This window comes from Salvelinus alpinus, chromosome 3 (assembly GCF_045679555.1).
Source record: "Salvelinus alpinus chromosome 3, SLU_Salpinus.1, whole genome shotgun sequence".
Taxonomy (NCBI): Eukaryota; Metazoa; Chordata; class Actinopteri; order Salmoniformes; family Salmonidae; genus Salvelinus; species Salvelinus alpinus.
In genome coordinates this window covers 96,147,125-96,169,018 of record NC_092088.1, presented here as the reverse complement: position 1 = coordinate 96,169,018, position 21,894 = coordinate 96,147,125, and the positions used below count along the sequence as shown (strand labels likewise).

Here is a 21,894-nt window from a genome sequence, read left to right as displayed (position 1 = left end):
ACAACACGTGTTGAGTCCTGTCAACCAGCCAATTCATTATGAAAAGCCACACCTAACAACACGTGTTGAGTCCTGTCAACCAGCCAATTCATTATGAAAAGACACACCTAACAACACGTGTTGAGTCCTGTCAACCAGCCAATTCATTATGAACAGCCACACCTAACACGTGTTGAGTCCTGTCAACCAGCCAATTCATTATGAAAAGCCACACCTAACAACACGTGTTGAGTCCTGTCAACCAGCCAATTCATTATGAAAAGCCACACCTAACACGTGTTGAGTCCTGTCAACCAGCCAATTCATTATGAAAAGCCACACCTAACAACACGTGTTGAGTCCTGTCAACCAGCCAATTCATTATGAAAAGATTAACATGCACACGTTTGAATAATTTGTCTTGTTTTTTTAATAAAATATTTTTTACAGATTAATCCCATATCACAATAGTGGAACTTTATGCCATAGAGGGAAAAATATCAAAACCAAATGTTAATTCAATGTGTCATTAACCCAAAGTGTCAATAATCCAAAGTGTCAATAACCCAATGTGTCATTAACCCAATGTGTCAATAACCCAATGTGTCATTAACCCAATGTGTCAATAACCCAATGTGTCATTAACCCAATGTGTCATTAACCCAATGTGTCAATAATCCAATGTGTCATTAACCCAATGTGTCATTCACCCAATGTGTCAATAATCCAATGTGTCAATAATCCAATGTGTCATTAACCCAATGTGTCAATAACCCAATGTGTCATTAACCCAATGTGTCATTAACCCAATGTGTCATTAACCCAATGTGTCATTAACCCAATGTGTCAATAATCCAATGTGTCATTCACCCAATGTGTCAATAATCCAATGTGTCAATAATCCAATGTGTCATTAACCCAATGTGTCAATAATCCAATGTGTCATTAATCCAATGTGTCATTAACCCACTGTGTCATTAACCCAATGTGTCATTAATATAATCACGTTGTTTTCAGGTCTTCAACTCCAGTTGAAATGTAAACACTTCAGGAAGACATGTTTTTAGCAGGAAGCCCGTGACTGAGGGAGATGGAGCACGATGTCCCACGGAAATGAATGACAGCATTTTATGAAACAATTCCATTGGCATTTGATTGCCACTGGCATCTCCACGCCTGCAGCCAAGTCCATGGTGACAGGGACATCCTAGAGTTGCTGACATGTCCACCTTGTAACCCTGTCATTCATCTCTGCAGGTCCAGTCCACCTGGAAGCTTCCTCGTTCACCTCTGACCTGCGAGACACAATCAACACCTGCTTGAACAAAACAGTAAAAGGTGTTGAGGAAACATTAATGGACTCAACATTAAAGTGGAACATTTCTTACTCACACATTCTAGCAACAATGGCTCTGAGTGACCTCCACAGCCAATGAGAAATGCATCAGTGGCCAGTGTCCCAAATGGCACCCTATTTCCTATATAGTGCACTACTTTTGACCAGAGCCCTATGGTCCTATGATCCCTACGCTATAGGCCCCGGTCAGAAGTAGTGCACTATAGAGGGGAATAGGTTGTCATTTTGGAGCATAGCCTCAGTGACTCATAATGCTGCTGGGCTGCGGTGGAGAACCAACCAATGCTGGTAGAGTATTCTAGGCAGAGGGAGAATACTAAGTCTGACTGGAGAAAGTGTCTAATAAGTCCTCTTAACTGGCTTACTGGCTGCAAATAGGGGTTACTCTAAATATGTAGATTTAATTCAATTGGATTCAAACTGGGTCACTCGGCTATTAAAAGTGCAAAGTTAGAGAGCAGAGGAGAGGAAGCCAGTCTGAAGTTACAGAGCAGAGGAGAGGAAGCCAGTCTGAAGTTACAGAGCAGAGGAAGCCAGTCTGAAGTTACAGAGCAGAGGAGAGCAAGCCAGTCTGAAGTTACAGAGCAGAGGAGAGGAAGCCAGTCTGAAGTTACAGAGCAGAGGAGAGGAAGCCAGTCTGAAGTTACAGAGCAGAGGAAGCCAGTCTGAAGTTACAGAGCAGAGGAGAGGAAGCCAGTCTGAAGTTACAGAGCAGAGGAGAGGAAGCCAGTCTGAAGTTACAGAGCAGAGGAGAGGAAGCCAGTCTGAAGTTACAGAGCAGAGGAGGGGAAGCCAGTCTGAAGTTACAGAGCAGAGGAGGGGAAGCCAGTCTGAAGTTACAGAGCAGAGGAGGGGAAGCCAGTCTGAAGTTACAGAGCAGAGGAGGGGAAGCCAGTCTGAAGTTACAGAGCCGAGGAGAGGAAGCCAGTCTGAAGTTGCAGAGGAAGCCAGTCTGAAGTTACAGAGCAGAGGAAGCCAGTCTGAAGTTACAGAGCAGAGGAAGCCAGTCTGAAGTTACAGAGCAGAGGAAACCAGTCTGAAGTTACAGAGCAGAGGAGAGGAAGCCAACTTATCAACGGTGGGAAGCATTGGAGTCAACATGGGCCAGCATCCCTGTGGAACGCTTTCAACAACTTGTAGAGTCCATGAACTGATGATTTGAGTCTGTTCTGAGGGCAAAATGGGGTGCAACTCAATATTAGGAAAGTGTTCCTGATGTTTTGTGCACTCAATGTCTACTGTCTCTACAACTGTAAAGACACATGGTTGTCTATTGTCCCTATAACTGTAGAAACATGGTTGTCTATTGTCCCTACAACTGTAAAGAAACATGGTTGTCTATTGTCCCTACAACTGTAAAGAAACATGGTTGTCTATTGTCTCTACAACTGTAAAGAAACATGGTTGTCTATTGTCCCTATAACTGTAAAGAAACATGGTTGTCTATTGTCCCTATAACTGTAAAGAAACATGGTTGTCTATTGTCCCTATAACTGTAAAGAAACATGGTTGTCTATTGTCCCTATAACTGTAGAAACATGGTTGTCTATTGTCTCTACAACTGTAAAGAAACATGGTTGTCTATTGTCTCTACAACTGTAAAGAAACATGGTTGTCTATTGTCCCTACAACTGTAAAGAAACATGGTTGTCTATTGTCTCTACAACTGTAAAGAAACATGGTTGTCTATTGTCTCTACAACTGTAAAGAAACATGGTTGTCTATTGTCTCTACAACTGTAAAGAAACATGGTTGTCTATTGTCCCTACAACTGTAAAGAAACATGGTTGTCTATTGTCCCTACAACTGTAAAGAAACATGGTTGTCTATTGTCCCTACAACTGTAAAGAAACATGGTTGTCTATTGTCCCTACAACTGTAGAAACATGGTTGTCTATTGTTCCTACAACTGTAAAGAAACATGGTTGTCTATTGTCCCTACAACTGTAGAAACATGGTTGTCTATTGTCCCTACAACTGTAGAAACATGGTTGTCTATTGTCCCTACAACTGTAAAGAAACATGGCTGTCTATTGTCCCTACAACTGTAGAAACATGGTTGTCTATTGTCCCTACAACTGTAGAAACATGGTTGTCTTTTGTCCCTACAACTGTAGAAACATGGTTGTCTATTGTCCCTACAACTGTAAAGAAACATGGTTGTCTATTGTCCCTACAACTGTAAAGAAACATGGTTGTCTATTGTCCCTACAACTGTAAAGAAACATGGTTGTCTATTGTCCCTACAACTGTAAAGACATGGTTGTCTATTATCCCTATAACTGTAGAAACATGGTTGTCTATTGTCCCTACAACTGTAAAGAAACATGGTTGTCTATTGTCCCTACAACTGTAAAGAAACATGGTTGTCTATTGTCTCTACAACTGTAAAGAAACATGGTTGTCTATTGTCCCTATAACTGTAAAGAAACATGGTTGTCTATTGTCCCTATAACTGTAAAGAAACATGGTTGTCTATTGTCCCTATAACTGTAAAGAAACATGGTTGTCTATTGTCCCTATAACTGTAAAGAAACATGGTTGTCTATTGTCCCTATAACTGTAGAAACATGGTTGTCTATTGTCTCTACAACTGTAAAGAAACATGGTTGTCTATTGTCTCTACAACTGTAAAGAAACATGGTTGTCTATTGTCCCTACAACTGTAAAGAAACATGGTTGTCTATTGTCTCTACAACTGTAAAGAAACATGGTTGTCTATTGTCTCTACAACTGTAAAGAAACATGGTTGTCTATTGTCCCTACAACTGTAAAGAAACATGGTTGTCTATTGTCCCTACAACTGTAAAGAAACATGGTTGTCTATTGTCCCTACAACTGTAAAGAAACATGGTTGTCTATTGTCCCTACAACTGTAAAGAAACATGGTTGTCTATTGTCCCAACAACTGTAGAAACATGGTTGTCTATTGTCCCTACAACTGTAGAAACATGGTTGTCTATTGTCCCTACAACTGTAAAGAAACATGGTTGTCTATTGTCCCTACAACTGTAGAAACATGGTTGTCTATTGTCCCTACAACTGTAGAAACATGGTTGTCTATTGTCCCTACAACTGTAGAAACATGGTTGTCTATTGTCCCTACAACTGTAAAGAAACATGGTTGTCTATTGTCCCTACAACTGTAAAGAAACATGGTTGTCTATTGTCCCTACAACTGTAAAGACATGGTTGTCTATTGTCCCTATAACTGTAGAAACATGGTTGTCTATTGTCCCTACAACTGTAAAGAAACATGGTTGTCTATTGTCCCTACAACTGTAAAGACATGGTTGTCTATTGTCCCTACAACTGTAAAGACATGGTTGTCTATTGTCTCTACAACTGTAAAGACATGGTTGTCTATTGTCTCTACAACTGTAAAGAAACATGGTTGTCTATTGTCTCTACAACTGTAAAGAAACATGGTTGTCTATTGTCCCTACAACTGTAAAGAAACATGGTTGTCTATTGTCTCTACAACTGTAAAGAAACATGGTTGTCTATTGTCTCTACAACTGTAAAGAAACATGGTTGTCTATTGTCTCTACAACTGTAAAGAAACATGGTTGTCTATTGTCTCTACAACTGTAAAGAAACATGGTTGTCTATTGTCCCTATAACTGTAGAAACATGGTTGTCTATTGTCCCTACAACTGTAAAGAAACATGGTTGTCTATTGTCTCTACAACTGTAAAGAAACATGGTTGTCTATTGTCTCTACAACTGTAAAGAAACATGGTTGTCCATTGTCCCTACAACTGTAAAGAAACATGGTTGTCCATTGTCCCTAAAACTGTAAAGAAACATGGTTGTCTATTGTCCCTACAACTGTAAAGAAACATGGTTGTCTATTGTCCCTACAACTGTAAAGAAACATGGTTGTCTATTGTCCCTACAACTGTAGAAACATGGTTGTCTATTGTCCCTATAACTGTAGAAACATGGTTGTCTATTGTCCCTATAACTGTAAAGACACATGGTTGTCTATTGTCCCTACAACTGTAAAGAAACATGGTTGTCTATTGTCCCTACAACTGTAAAGAAACATGGTTGTCTATTGTCCCTACAACTGTAAAGAAACATGGTTGTCTATTGTCCCTACAACTGTAAAGAAACATGGTTGTCTATTGTCCCTACAACTGTAGAAACATGGTTGTCTATTGTCCCTATAACTGTAGAAACATGGTTGTCTATTGTCCCTATAACTGTAAAGACACATGGTTGTCTATTGTCCCTACAACTGTAAAGAAACATGGTTGTCTATTGTCTCTACAACTGTAAAGAAACATGGTTGTCTATTGTCTCTACAACTGTAAAGAAACATGGTTGTCTATTGTCTCTACAACTGTAAAGAAACATGGTTGTCTATTGTCTCTACAACTGTAAAGAAACATGGTTGTCTATTGTCCCTATAACTGTAGAAACATGGTTGTCTATTGTCCCTACAACTGTAAAGAAACATGGTTGTCTATTGTCTCTACAACTGTAAAGAAACATGGTTGTCTATTGTCTCTACAACTGTAAAGAAACATGGTTGTCCATTGTCCCTACAACTGTAAAGAAACATGGTTGTCCATTGTCCCTAAAACTGTAAAGAAACATGGTTGTCTATTGTCCCTACAACTGTAAAGAAACATGGTTGTCTATTGTCCCTACAACTGTAAAGAAACATGGTTGTCTATTGTCCCTATAACTGTAGAAACATGGTTGTCTATTGTCCCTATAACTGTAAAGACACATGGTTGTCTATTGTCCCTACAACTGTAAAGAAACATGGTTGTCTATTGTCCCTACAACTGTAAAGAAACATGGTTGTCTATTGTCCCTACAACTGTAAAGAAACATGGTTGTCTATTGTCCCTACAACTGTAAAGAAACATGGTTGTCTATTGTCCCTACAACTGTAGAAACATGGTTGTCTATTGTCCCTATAACTGTAGAAACATGGTTGTCTATTGTCCCTATAACTGTAAAGACACATGGTTGTCTATTGTCCCTACAACTGTAAAGAAACATGGTTGTCTATTGTCTCTACAACTGTAAAGAAACATGGTTGTCTATTGTCTCTACAACTGTAAAGAAACATGGTTGTCTATTGTCTCTACAACTGTAAAGAAACATGGTTGTCTATTGTCTCTACAACTGTAAAGAAACATGGTTGTCTATTGTCCCTATAACTGTAGAAACATGGTTGTCTATTGTCCCTACAACTGTAAAGAAACATGGTTGTCTATTGTCTCTACAACTGTAAAGAAACATGGTTGTCTATTGTCTCTACAACTGTAAAGAAACATGGTTGTCCATTGTCCCTACAACTGTAAAGAAACATGGTTGTCCATTGTCCCTAAAACTGTAAAGAAACATGGTTGTCCATAAAACTGTAAAGAAACATGGTTGTCTATTGTCCCTACAACTGTAAAGAAACATGGTTGTCTATTGTCCCTACAACTGTAAAGAAACATGGTTGTCTATTGTCCCTACAACTGTAGAAACATGGTTGTCTATTGTCCCTATAACTGTAGAAACATGGTTGTCTATTGTCCCTATAACTGTAAAGACACATGGTTGTCTATTGTCCCTACAACTGTAAAGAAACATGGTTGTCTATTGTCCCTACAACTGTAAAGAAACATGGTTGTCTATTGTCCCTACAACTGTAAAGAAACATGGTTGTCTATTGTCCCTACAACTGTAAAGAAACATGGTTGTCTATTGTCCCTACAACTGTAGAAACATGGTTGTCTATTGTCCCTATAACTGTAGAAACATGGTTGTCTATTGTCCCTATAACTGTAAAGACACATGGTTGTCTATTGTCCCTACAACTGTAAAGAAACATGGTTGTCTATTGTCCCTACAACTGTAAAGAAACATGGTTGTCTATTGTCCCTACAACTGTAGAAACATGGTTGTCTATTGTCCCTACAACTGTAGAAACATGGTTGTCTATTGTCCCTACAACTGTAAAGAAACATGGTTGTCTATTGTCCCTATAACTGTAGAAACATGGTTGTCTATTGTCCCTATAACTGTAGAAACATGGTTGTCTATTGTCCCTACAACTGTAAAGACACATGGTTGTCTATTGTCCCTACAACTGTAAAGAAACATGGTTGTTCCTTCTCTCTCTGCGTGGATAGATTGCAGGGTAAATATGGTTATTCTCTCTCTGTGTGGATAGACTGCAGGGTAAACATGTTTCTTCTCTCTGTGTGGATAGATTGCAGGGTAAACATGGTTCTTCTCTCTGTGTGGATAGATTGCAGGGTAAACATGGTTCTTCTCTCTCTGTGTGGATAGATTGCAGGGTCAACATGGTTCTTCTCTCTGTGTGGATAGATTGCAGGGTAAACATGGTTCTTCTCCCTGTGTGGATAGATTGCAGGGTAAACATGGTTCTTCTCTCTCTGTGTGGATAGATTGCAGGGTAAACATGGTTCTTCTCTCTGTGTGGATAGATTGCAGGGTAAACATGGTTCTTCTCTCTCTGTGTGGATAGATTGCAGGGTAAACATGGTTCTGCTCTCTCTGTGTGGATAGATTGCAGGGTAAACATGGTTCTTCTCTCTGTGTGGATAGATTGCAGGGTAAACATGGTTCTTCTCTCTCTGTGTGGATAGATTGCAGAGTAAACATGGTTCTTCTCCCTGTGTGGATAGACTGCAGGGTAAACATGGTTCTTCTCTCTGTGTGGATAGATTGCAGGGTAAACATGGTTCTTCTCCCTGTGTGGATAGATTGCAGGGTAAACATGGTTCTTCTCCCTGTGTGGATAGATTGCAGGGTAAACATGGTTCTTCTCCCTGTGTGGATAGATTGCAGGGTAAACATGGTTCTTCTCCCTGTGTGGATAGATTGCAGGGTAAACATGGTTCTTCTCTCTGTGTGGATAGATTACAGGGTAAACATGGTTCTTCTCTCTCTGTGTGGATAGATTGCAGGGTAAACATGGTTATTCTCTCTCTGCGTGGATAGATTGCAGGGTAAACATGGTTCTTCTCTCTGTGTGGATAGATTGCAGGGTAAACATGGTTCTTCTCTCTGTGTGGATAGATTGCAGGGTAAACATGGTTCTTCTCTCTCTGTGTGGATAGATTGCAGGGTAAACATGGTTCTTCTCCCTGTGTGGATAGACTGCAGGGTAAACATGGTTCTTCTCTCTGTGTGGATAGATTGCAGGGTAAACATGGTTCTTCTCCCTGTGTGGATAGATTGCAGGGTAAACATGGTTCTTCTCCCTGTGTGGATAGATTGCAGGGTAAACATGGTTCTTCTCCCTGTGTGGATAGATTGCAGGGTAAACATGGTTCTTCTCTCTGTGTGGATAGATTGCAGGGTAAACATGGTTCTTCTCTCTCTGTGTGGATAGATTGCAGGGTAAACATGGTTCTTCTCCCTGTGTGGATAGATTGCAGGGTAAACATGGTTCTTCTCTCTGTGTGGATAGATTGCAGGGTAAACATGGTTCTTCTCTCTGTGTGGATAGATTGCAGGGTAAACATGGTTCTTCTCCCTGTGTGGATAGATTGCAGGGTAAACATGGTTCTTCTCTCTCTGTGTGGATAGATTGCAGGGTAAACATGGTTCTTCTCTCTGTGTGGATAGATTGCAGGGTAAACATGGTTCTTCTCTCTCTGTGTGGATAGATTGCAGGGTAAACATGGTTCTTCTCTCTCTGTGTGGATAGATTGCAGGGTAAACATGGTTCTTCTCTCTCTGTGTAGATAGATTGCAGGGTAAACATGGTTCTTCTCTCTCTGTGTGGATAGATTGCAGGGTAAACATGGTTCTTCTCTCTCTGTGTGGATAGATTGCAGGGTAAACATGGTTCTTCTCTCTCTGTGTGGATAGATTGCAGGGTAAACATGGTTCTTCTCTCTCTGTGTGGATAGATTGCAGGGTAAACATGGTTCTTCTCTCTCTGTGTGGATAGATTGCAGGGTAAACATGGTTCTTCTCTCTCTGTGTGGATAGATTGCAGGGTAAACATGGTTCTTCTCTCTGTGTGGATAGATTGCAGGGTAAACATGGTTCTTCTCTCTCTGTGTGGATAGATTGCAGGGTAAACATGGTTCTGCTCTCTCTGTGTGGATAGATTGCAGGGTAAACATGGTTCTTCTCTCTGTGTGGATAGATTGCAGGGTAAACATGGTTCTTCTCTCTCTGTGTGGATAGATTGCAGAGTAAACATGGTTCTTCTCCCTGTGTGGATAGACTGCAGGGTAAACATGGTTCTTCTCTCTGTGTGGATAGATTGCAGGGTAAACATGGTTCTTCTCCCTGTGTGGATAGATTGCAGGGTAAACATGGTTCTTCTCCCTGTGTGGATAGATTGCAGGGTAAACATGGTTCTTCTCCCTGTGTGGATAGATTGCAGGGTAAACATGGTTCTTCTCCCTGTGTGGATAGATTGCAGGGTAAACATGGTTCTTCTCTCTGTGTGGATAGATTGCAGGGTAAACATGGTTCTTCTCTCTCTGTGTGGATAGATTGCAGGGTAAACATGGTTATTCTCTCTCTGCATGGATAGATTGCAGGGTAAACATGGTTCTTCTCTCTGTGTGGATAGATTGCAGGGTAAACATGGTTCTTCTCTCTGTGTGGATAGATTGCAGGGTAAACATGGTTCTTCTCTCTCTGTGTGGATAGATTGCAGGGTAAACATGGTTCTTCTCCCTGTGTGGATAGACTGCAGGGTAAACATGGTTCTTCTCTCTGTGTGGATAGATTGCAGGGTAAACATGGTTCTTCTCCCTGTGTGGATAGATTGCAGGGTAAACATGGTTCTTCTCCCTGTGTGGATAGATTGCAGGGTAAACATGGTTCTTCTCCCTGTGTGGATAGATTGCAGGGTAAACATGGTTCTTCTCTCTGTGTGGATAGATTGCAGGGTAAACATGGTTCTTCTCTCTCTGTGTGGATAGATTGCAGGGTAAACATGGTTCTTCTCTCTGTGTGGATAGATTGCAGGGTAAACATGGTTCTTCTCTCTGTGTGGATAGATTGCAGGGTAAACATGGTTCTTCTCTCTGTGTGGATAGATTGCAGGGTAAACATGGTTCTTCTCCCTGTGTGGATAGATTGCAGGGTAAACATGGTTCTTCTCTCTGTGTGGATAGATTGCAGGGTAAACATGGTTCTTCTCTCTCTGTGTGGATAGATTGCAGGGTAAACATGGTTCTTCTCTCTCTGTGTGGATAGATTGCAGGGTAAACATGGTTCTTCTCTCTCTGTGTGGATAGATTGCAGGGTAAACATGGTTCTTCTCTCTCTGTGTAGATAGATTGCAGGGTAAACATGGTTCTTCTCTCTCTGTGTGGATAGATTGCAGGGTAAACATGGTTCTTCTCTCTCTGTGTGGATAGATTGCAGGGTAAACATGGTTCTTCTCTCTCTGTGTAGATAGATTGCAGGGTAAACATGGTTCTTCTCTCTCTGTGTGGATAGATTGCAGGGTAAACATGGTTCTTCTCTCTCTGTGTGGATAGATTGCAGGGTAAACATGGTTCTTCTCTCTCTGTGTGGATAGATTGCAGGGTAAACATGGTTCTTCTCTCTCTGTGTGGATAGATTGCAGGGTAAACATGGTTCTTCTCTCTCTGTGTGGATAGATTGCAGGGTAAACATGGTTCTTCTCTCTCTGTGTGGATAGATTGCAGGGTAAACATGGTTCTTCTCTCTCTGTGTGGATAGATTGCAGGGTAAACATGGTTCTTCTCCCTGTGTGGATAGATTGCAGGGTAAACATGGTTCTTCTCTCTCTGTGTGGATAGAGTGCAGGGTAAACAGACATTGACAGCAGCAGGGCCCCTTCAGACTCACTCAGCATGTCATCTGCCTGCCTCAGCTACCTCTGAGTGTGTGTGTGCGTGGTCTGTTTCTCTCTCTGTGTCTGTCTTTCTGTTTGCATCGACTGTCCATCACATCAGGGTATCTCTCTGGGCTTTTTAACGACACTGATTGGTTAGAGATGTAATTGAGTGTCTCCTAGCTGAATGTCACATAAAACACATCAAAACAACAAATCGCTGAACGGAGAGGAGGAAGATGTCCTGTGTCATATTCCACAGGTAATGATATCTAACAAACCCCACGAGACATTTCCCTTCATGACAGCAGCAGCTGTCGTTGCCGTGTGCCTGTCTGGCACTTTGAGAAACCATCTAACAATCTATCCACAGAGCTTTACAAATATGCTTTAACGTTTAACAGTCCAACAATAGAAAACAAACACAAACACATCTCATCATTTAAGCAGGTTAATGTTACGTTACCACCTGACTGAGAGGTATGACACACAACTAAAACCATCTCTGTCTGTCTGTCTGTCTGTCTGTCTGTCTGTCTGTCTGTCTGTCTGTCTGTCTGTCTGTCTGTCAGTCTGTCTGTGTAAAATCGGCGGTGTTCAATTAACTTGACGCCATTATCAGTTTAAAAGGTAGGACCGACCACTTAATGGGAAAAGTTCCTCTGACCTTAAAAATGGATTAACGGCTAAATCAATTTCCTGTGTGCTGCTCCAGCCACTTGAAGCATGTAACTAACTGTATCTGCACTTCTCAAAGGTCAAACGTCTTTCAAATGTCTTCTGCCTTTTCCTTTCCTACACGCTTCAAGTTAGAACCAATTCTACACATTTTTCAAATGAGATACGGGAACTTTCTATGTACAATGTCAGAAAATATACAGGATGGATTTGAATGACAACATCCTAAACATTTGGGGATAAAAAGCCAGAAGGAATCTCAGTGGATTGGCCGACTTCACTGTGTGGATGAGAATAACACGCTACTTCTCCTAACTTGGTATGAAATTAAATATGTCAGTTGGGTAATATAACAATATTTAGATTGTCTTGTTTCTCTTTGAATGTCCCAAAAACACTAACTTCAGAAACTAAAATAGATTGAATACTTGTTAGAATTTGATGAAGACATTATTATAATGGATTTGTCATTCTAAATGAAAATCAGAAGAAGGGGATTTAATCTTTGATAGTTTAGTGCAATATTTGTAAATATCCTTAGTCTTATAGAAGGATAGGTGATTGATTTGCCCACATCACTATTTTCAATAATCCATTGGTTTCTTTTTGCTCTACTCAGCAGAAATGGAGAGCTGTCAACGGAGGGAGGAAGATTCCTCATCCCCTGGGGAAAGAAAAGGCTGTTTTCTCCCCATCAGCAGATCTGTTGACGTCTGCCCTGATAGACATGACCTGTAGGAACTAGACGTTACTCCACGGACGCTGATACAGCAGGAAATAGACATTTCTCCATTGGAGGCAGATATAGCATCAGGGATGCTTTAGGTGAAACCCCAAGCACAAAGAAACATATTTATGCTCTAATACTACATGTAATAATAATAATAATAATACGAAATAGTTAATGAATGATTTATTCTGATTAGTTTTGAATGAAAACACTACAACAAAGATAGTCAACACCTCAAGAGAAACAGAGAGAGAGACAGAGACAGAGAGAGAGAGAGAGAGATGTGGTCTACGCTGTAGTGTCCTGACATGTGGTCTACGCTGTAGTGTCCTGACTCCTGACATGTGGTCTACGCTGTAGTGTCCTGACTCCTGACATGTGGTCTACACTGTAGTGTCCTGACATGTGGTCTACGCTGTAGTGTCCTGACATGTGGTCTACGCTGTAGTGTCCCGACTCCTGACATGTGGTCTACGCTGTAGTGTCCTGACATGTGGTCTACGCTGTAGTGTCCCGACTCCTGACATGTGGTCTACGCTGTAGTGTCCTGACATGTGGTCTACGCTGTAGTGTCCTGACATGTGGTCTACGCCATAGTGTCCTGACATGTGGTCTACGCCATAGTGTCCTGACATGTGGTCTATGCTGTAGTGTCCTGACATGTGGTCTACGCTGTAGTGTCCTGACTCCTGACATGTGGTCTACGCCATAGTGTCCTGACATGTGGTCTACGCGGTAGTGTCCTGACATGTGGTCTACGCCATAGTGTCCTGACATGTGGTCTACGCCATAGTGTCCTGACATGTGGTCTATGCTGTAGTGTCCTGACATGTGGTCTACGCTGTAGTGTCCTGACATGTGGTCTACGCCGTAGTGTCCTGACATGTGGTCTACGCTGTAGTGTCCTGACATGTGGTCTACGCTGTAGTGTCCTGACTCCTGACATGTGGTCTACGCTGTAGTGTCCTGACTCCTGACATGTGTAGTGTCCTGACATGTGGTCTACACTGTAGTGTCCTGACATGTGGTCTACACTGTAGTGTCCTGACATGTGTAGTGTCCTGACTCCTGACATGTGGTCTAAGCTGTAGTGTCCTGACATGTGGTCTACACTGTAGTGTCCTGACTCCTGACATGTGGTCTACACTGTAGTGTCCTGACTCCTGACATGTGGTCTACGCTGTAGTGTCCTGACATGTGGTCTACACTGTAGTGTCCTGACTCCTGACATGTGGTCTACACTGTAGTGTCCTGACTCCTGACATGTGGTCTACACTGTAGTGTCCTGACATGTGGTCTACACTGTAGTGTCCTGACTCCTGACATGTGGTCTACGCTGTAGTGTCCTGACATGTGGTCTACACTGTAGTGTCCTGACTCCTGACATGTGGTCTACACTGTAGTGTCCTGACTCCTGACATGTGGTCTACACTGTAGTGTCCTGACATGTGGTCTACACTGTAGTGTCCTGACTCCTGACATGTGGTCTACGCTGTAGTGTCCTGACTCCTGACATGTGGTCTACGCTGTAGTGTCCTGACATGTGGTCTACGCTGTAGTGTCCTGACATGTGGTCTACGCTGTAGTGTCCTGACATGTGGTCTACACTGTAGTGTCCTGACATGCGGTCTACGCTGTAGTGTCCTGACATGTGGTCTACGCTGTAGTGTCCTGACATGTGGTCTACGCTGTAGTGTCCTGACATGTGGTCTACGCTGTAGTGTCCTGACATGTGGTCTACGCTGTAGTGTCCTGACATGTGGTCTACGCTGTAGTGTCCTGACATGTGGTCTACGCTGTAGTGTCCTGACATGTGGTCTACACTGTAGTGTCCTGACTCCTGACATGTGGTCTACACTGTAGTGTCCTGACTCCTGACATGTGGTCTACGCTGTAGTGTCCTGACATGTGGTCTACGCTGTAGTGTCCTGACATGTGGTCTACGCTGTAGTGTCCTGACATGTGGTCTACGCTGTAGTGTCCTGACATGTGGTCTACGCTGTAGTGTCCTGACTCCTGACATGTGGTCTACACTGTAGTGTCCTGACATGTGGTCTACGCTGTAGTGTCCTGACATGTGGTCTACGCTGTAGTGTCCCGACTCCTGACATGTGGTCTACGCTGTAGTGTCCTGACATGTGGTCTACGCTGTAGTGTCCTGACATGTGGTCTACGCCGTAGTGTCCTGACATGTGGTCTACGCCATAGTGTCCTGACATGTGGTCTATGCTGTAGTGTCCTGACATGTGGTCTACGCTGTAGTGTCCTGACTCCTGACATGTGGTCTACGCCATAGTGTCCTGACATGTGGTCTACGCTGTAGTGTCCTGACATGTGGTCTACGCTGTAGTGTCCTGACATGTGGTCTACGCCATAGTGTCCTGACATGTGGTCTACGCCATAGTGTCCTGACATGTGGTCTATGCTGTAGTGTCCTGACATGTGGTCTACGCTGTAGTGTCCTGACATGTGGTCTACGCCGTAGTGTCCTGACATGTGGTCTACGCTGTAGTGTCCTGACATGTGGTCTACGCTGTAGTGTCCTGACTCCTGACATGTGGTCTACGCTGTAGTGTCCTGACTCCTGACATGTGTAGTGTCCTGACATGTGGTCTACACTGTAGTGTCCTGACATGTGGTCTACACTGTAGTGTCCTGACATGTGTAGTGTCCTGACTCCTGACATGTGGTCTACGCTGTAGTGTCCTGACATGTGGTCTACGCTGTAGTGTCCTGACTCCTGACATGTGGTCTACACTGTAGTGTCCTGACTCCTGACATGTGGTCTACGCTGTAGTGTCCTGACATGTGGTCTACACTGTAGTGTCCTGACTCCTGACATGTGGTCTACACTGTAGTGTCCTGACTCCTGACATGTGGTCTACACTGTAGTGTCCTGACATGTGGTCTACACTGTAGTGTCCTGACTCCTGACATGTGGTCTACGCTGTAGTGTCCTGACATGTGGTCTACACTGTAGTGTTCTGACTCCTGACATGTGGTCTACACTGTAGTGTCCTGACTCCTGACATGTGGTCTACACTGTAGTGTCCTGACTCCTGACATGTGGTCTACACTGTAGTGTCCTGACTCCTGACATGTGGTCTACACTGTAGTGTCCTGACACCTGACATGTGGTCTACACTGTAGTGTCCTGACACCTGACATGTGGTCTACACTGTAGTGTCCTGACTCCTGACATGTGGTCTACGCCATAGTGTCCTGACATGTGGTCTACACTGTAGTGTTCTGACTCCTGACATGTGGTCTACACTGTAGTGTCCTGACTCCTGACATGTGGTCTACACTGTAGTGTCCTGACTCCTGACATGTGGTCTACACTGTAGTGTCCTGACTCCTGACATGTGGTCTACACTGTAGTGTCCTGACACCTGACATGTGGTCTACACTGTAGTGTCCTGACTCCTGACATGTGGTCTACGCTGTAGTGTCCTGACATGTGGTCTACGCTGTAGTGTCCTGACATGTGGTCTACACTGTAGTGTCCTGACTCCTGACATGTGGTCTACGCTGTAGTGTCCTGACATGTGGTCTACACTGTAGTGTCCTGACTCCTGACATGTGGTCTACACTGTAGTGTCCTGACTCCTGACATGTGGTCTACACTGTAGTGTCCTGACATGTGGTCTACACTGTAGTGTCCTGACTCCTGACATGTGGTCTACGCTGTAGTGTCCTGACTCCTGACATGTGGTCTACACTGTAGTGTCCTGACTCCTGACATGTGGTCTACACTGTAGTGTCCTGACTCCTGACATGTGGTCTACACTGTAGTGTCCTGACTCCTGACATGTGGTCTACGCTGTAGTGTCCTGACATGTGGTCTACGCTGTAGTGTCCTGACATGTGGTCTACGCTGTAGTGTCCTGACATGTGGTCTACACTGTAGTGTCCTGACATGCGGTCTACGCTGTAGTGTCCTGACATGTGGTCTACACTGTAGTGTCCTGACATGTGGTCTACGCTGTAGTGTCCCGACTCCTGACATGTGGTCTACGCTGTAGTGTCCTGACATGTGGTCTACGCTGTAGTGTCCCGACTCCTGACATGTGGTCTACGCTGTAGTGTCCTGACATGTGGTCTACGCTGTAGTGTCCTGACATGTGGTCTACGCCATAGTGTCCTGACATGTGGTCTACGCCGTAGTGTCCTGACATGTGGTCTATGCTGTAGTGTCCTGACATGTGGTCAACGCTGTAGTGTCCTGACTCCTGACATGTGGTCTACGCCATAGTGTCCTGACATGTGGTCTACGCTGTAGTGTCCTGACATGTGGTCTACGCCATAGTGTCCTGACATGTGGTCTACGCCATAGTGTCCTGACATGTGGTCTATGCTGTAGTGTCCTGACATGTGGTCTACGCCGTAGTGTCCTGACATGTGGTCTACGCTGTAGTGTCCTGACATGTGGTCTACGCTGTAGTGTCCTGACTCCTGACATGTGGTCTACGCTGTAGTGTCCTGACATGTGTAGTGTCCTGACTCCTGACATGTGGTCTACGCTGTAGTGTCCTGACATGTGGTCTACGCTGTAGTGTCCTGACATGTGGTCTACACTGTAGTGTCCTGACTCCTGACATGTGGTCTACGCTGTAGTGTCCTGACATGTGGTCTACACTGTAGTGTCCTGACTCCTGACATGTGGTCTACACTGTAGTGTCCTGACTCCTGACATGTGGTCTACACTGTAGTGTCCTGACATGTGGTCTACACTGTAGTGTCCTGACTCCTGACATGTGGTCTACGCTGTAGTGTCCTGACATGTGGTCTACACTGTAGTGTCCTGACTCCTGACATGTGGTCTACACTGTAGTGTCCTGACTCCTGACATGTGGTCTACACTGTAGTGTCCTGACTCCTGACATGTGGTCTACACTGTAGTGTCCTGACTCCTGACATGTGGTCTACACTGTAGTGTCCTGACTCCTGACATGTGGTCTACGCTGTAGTGTCCTGACATGTGGTCTACGCTGTAGTGTCCTGACATGTGGTCTACGCTGTAGTGTCCTGACATGTGGTCTACACTGTAGTGTCCTGACATGCGGTCTACGCTGTAGTGTCCTGACATGCGGTCTACGCTGTAGTGTCCTGACATGTGGTCTACGCTGTAGTGTCCTGACATGTGTTCTACGCTGTAGTGTCCTGACATGTGGTCTACGCTGTAGTGTCCTGACATGTGGTCTACGCTGTAGTGTCCTGACATGTGGTCTACACTGTAGTGTCCTGACTCCTGACATGTGGTCTACACTGTAGGTGTCCTGACTCCTGACATGTGGTCTACGCTGTAGTGTCCTGACATGTGGTCTACGCTGTAGTGTCCTGACATGTGGTCTACGCTGTAGTATCCTGACATGTGGTCTACGCTGTAGTGTCCTGACATGTGGTCTACGCTGTAGTGTCCTGACTCCTGACATGTGGTCTACACTGTAGTGTCCTGACTCCTGACATGTGGTCTACACTGTAGTGTCCTGACTCCTGACATGTGGTCTATGCTGTAGTGTCCTGACATGTGGTCTACGCTGTAGTGTCCTGACATGTGGTCTACGCTGTAGTGTCCTGACTCCTGACATGTGGTCTACGCTGTAGTGTCCTGATATGCGGTCTACGCTGTAGTGTCCTGACATGCGGTCTACGCTGTAGTGTCCTGACATGCGGTCTACGCTGTAGTGTCCTGACATGTGGTCTACGCTGTAGTGTCCTGACATGTGGTCTACGCTGTAGTGTCCTGACATGTGGTCTACACTGTAGTGTCCTGACATGTGGTCTACGCTGTAGTGTCCTGACATGTGGTCTACGCTGTAGTGTCCTGACATGTGGTCTACGCTGTAGTGTCCTGACATGTGGTCTACGCTGTAGTGTCCTGACTCCTGACATGTGTAGTGTCCTGACTCCTGACATGTGGTCTACGCTGTAGTGTCCTGACATGTGGTCTACGCTGTAGTGTCCTTACATGTGGTCTACGCTGTAGTGTCCTGACATGCGGTCTACGCTGTAGTGTCCTGACATGCGGTCTACGCTGTAGTGTCCTGACATGTGGTCTACGCTGTAGTGTCCTGACATGCGGTCTACACTGTAGTGTCCTGACTCCTGACATGTGGTCTACGCCGTAGTGTCCTGACATGTGGTCTACGCCGTAGTGTCCTGACATGTGGTCTACGCCGTAGTGTCCTGACATGTGGTCTACGCCGTAGTGTCCTGACATGTGGTCTACGCCGTAGTGTCCTGACATGTGGTCTACGCCGTAGTGTCCTGACATGTGGTCTACGCCGTAGTGTCCTGACATGTGGTCTACGCCGTAGTGTCCTGACATGTGGTCTACGCCGTAGTGTCCTGACATGTGGTCTACGCCGTAGTGTCCTGACATGTGGTCTACGCCGTAGTGTCCTGACATGTGGTCTACGCCGTAGTGTCCTGACATGTGGTCTACGCCGTAGTGTCCTGACATGTGGTCTACGCCGTAGTGTCCTGACATGTGGTCTACGCCGTAGTGTCCTGACATGTGGTCTACGCCGTAGTGTCCTGACATGTGGTCTACGCCGTAGTGTCCTGACATGTTGTCTACGCCGTAGTGTCCTGACATGTGGTCTACGCCGTAGTGTCCTGACATGTGGTCTACGCCGTAGTGTCCTGACATGTGGTCTACGCCGTAGTGTCCTGACATGTGGTCTACGCCGTAGTGTCCTGACATGTGGTCTACGCTGTAGTGTCCTGACATGTGGTCTACGCTGTAGTGTCCTGACATGTGGTCTACGCTGTAGTGTCCTGACATGTGGTCTACGCTGTAGTGTCCTGACATGTGGTCTACGCTGTAGTGTCCTGACATGTGGTCTACTCTGTAGTGTCCTGACATGTGGTCTACGCTGTAGTGTCCTGACATGTGGTCTACGCTGTAGTGTCCTGACATGTGGTCTACGCTGTAGTGTCCTGACATGTGGTCTACGCTGTAGTGTCCTGACATGTGGTCTACACTGTAGTGTCCTGACTCCTGACATGTGGTCTACGCTGTAGTGTCCTGACATGTGGTCTACACTGTAGTGTCCTGACTCCTGACATGTGGTCTACACTGTAGTGTCCTGACTCCTGACATGTGGTCTACACTGTAGTGTCCTGACATGTGGTCTACACTGTAGTGTCCTGACTCCTGACATGTGGTCTACGCTGTAGTGTCCTGACATGTGGTCTACACTGTAGTGTCCTGACTCCTGACATGTGGTCTACACTGTAGTGTCCTGACTCCTGACATGTGGTCTACACTGTAGTGTCCTGACTCCTGACATGTGGTCTACACTGTAGTGTCCTGACTCCTGACATGTGGTCTACACTGTAGTGTCCTGACTCCTGACATGTGGTCTACGCTGTAGTGTCCTGACATGTGGTCTACGCTGTAGTGTCCTGACATGTGGTCTACGCTGTAGTGTCCTGACATGTGGTCTACGCTGTAGTGTCCTGACATGTGGTCTACGCTGTAGTGTCCTGACATGCGGTCTACGCTGTAGTGTCCTGACATGCGGTCTACGCTGTAGTGTCCTGACATGTGGTCTACGCTGTAGTGTCCTGACATGTGTTCTACGCTGTAGTGTCCTGACATGTGGTCTACGCTGTAGTGTCCTGACATGTGGTCTACGCTGTAGTGTCCTGACATGTGGTCTACACTGTAGTGTCCTGACTCCTGACATGTGGTCTACACTGTAGGTGTCCTGACTCCTGACATGTGGTCTACGCTGTAGTGTCCTGACATGTGGTCTACGCTGTAGTGTCCTGACATGTGGTCTACGCTGTAGTATCCTGACATGTGGTCTACGCTGTAGTGTCCTGACATGTGGTCTACGCTGTAGTGTCCTGACTCCTGACATGTGGTCTACACTGTAGTGTCCTGACTCCTGACATGTGGTCTACACTGTAGTGTCCTGACTCCTGACATGTGGTCTACGCTGTAGTGTCCTGACATGTGGTCTACGCTGTAGTGTCCTGACATGTGGTCTACGCTGTAGTGTCCTGACTCCTGACATGTGGTCTACGCTGTAGTGTCCTGATATGCGGTCTACGCTGTAGTGTCCTGACATGCGGTCTACGCTGTAGTGTCCTGACATGCGGTCTACGCTGTAGTGTCCTGACATGTGGTCTACGCTGTAGTGTCCTGACATGTGGTCTACGCTGTAGTGTCCTGACATGTGGTCTACGCTGTAGTGTCCTGACATGTGGTCTACGCTGTAGTGTCCTGACATGTGGTCTACGCTGTAGTGTCCTGACTCCTGACATGTGTAGTGTCCTGACTCCTGACATGTGGTCTACGCTGTAGTGTCCTGACATGTGGTCTACGCTGTAGTGTCCTTACATGCGGTCTACGCTGTAGTGTCCTGACATGCGGTCTACGCTGTAGTGTCCTGACATGCGGTCTACGCTGTAGTGTCCTGACATGTGGTCTACACTGTAGTGTCCTGACTCCTGACATGTGGTCTACGCCGTAGTGTCCTGACATGTGGTCTACGCCGTAGTGTCCTGACATGTGGTCTACGCCGTAGTGTCCTGACATGTGGTCTACGCCGTAGTGTCCTGACATGTGGTCTACGCCGTAGTGTCCTGACATGTGGTCTACGCCGTAGTGTCCTGACATGTGGTCTACGCCGTAGTGTCCTGACATGTGGTCTACGCCGTAGTGTCCTGACATGTGGTCTACGCCGTAGTGTCCTGACATGTGGTCTACGCCGTAGTGTCCTGACATGTGGTCTACGCCGTAGTGTCCTGACATGTGGTCTACGCCGTAGTGTCCTGACATGTGGTCTACGCCGTAGTGTCCTGACATGTGGTCTACGCCGTAGTGTCCTGACATGTGGTCTACGCCGTAGTGTCCTGACATGTGGTCTACGCCGTAGTGTCCTGACATGTGGTCTACGCCGTAGTGTCCTGACATGTGGTCTACGCCGTAGTGTCCTGACATGTGGTCTACGCCGTAGTGTCCTGACATGTGGTCTACGCCGTAGTGTCCTGACATGTGGTCTACGCCGTAGTGTCCTGACATGTGGTCTACGCCGTAGTGTCCTGACATGTGGTCTACGCCGTAGTGTCCTGACATGTGGTCTACGCCGTAGTGTCCTGACATGTGGTCTACGCCGTAGTGTCCTGACATGTGGTCTACGCCGTAGTGTCCTGACATGTGGTCTACGCTGTAGTGTCCTGACATGTGGTCTACGCTGTAGTGTCCTGACATGTGGTCTACGCTGTAGTGTCCTGACATGTGGTCTACGCTGTAGTGTCCTGACATGTGGTCTACGCTGTAGTGTCCTGACATGTGGTCTACGCTGTAGTGTCCTGACATGT

The 21,894-nt window shown here is 45.4% G+C and overlaps 1 protein-coding gene across 2 annotated transcripts in view; it reads right to left on the bottom strand.

The window, feature by feature from the left end:
- Positions 1 to 391: 391 nt before the first annotated feature.
- Positions 392 to 21,894, bottom strand: part of ascc1 (activating signal cointegrator 1 complex subunit 1) — a 43,331-nt gene continuing 21,828 nt past the window's right edge. The window contains exon 10 of one of the 2 annotated variants that reach the window (XM_071394582.1): positions 392 to 1,274. The gene's annotated coding sequence lies outside the window, so the exon portion shown is untranslated. Of the gene's footprint in view, positions 1,295 to 21,894 lie in introns of both variants that reach the window. The other variant, XM_071394583.1, reaches the window with a different exon arrangement.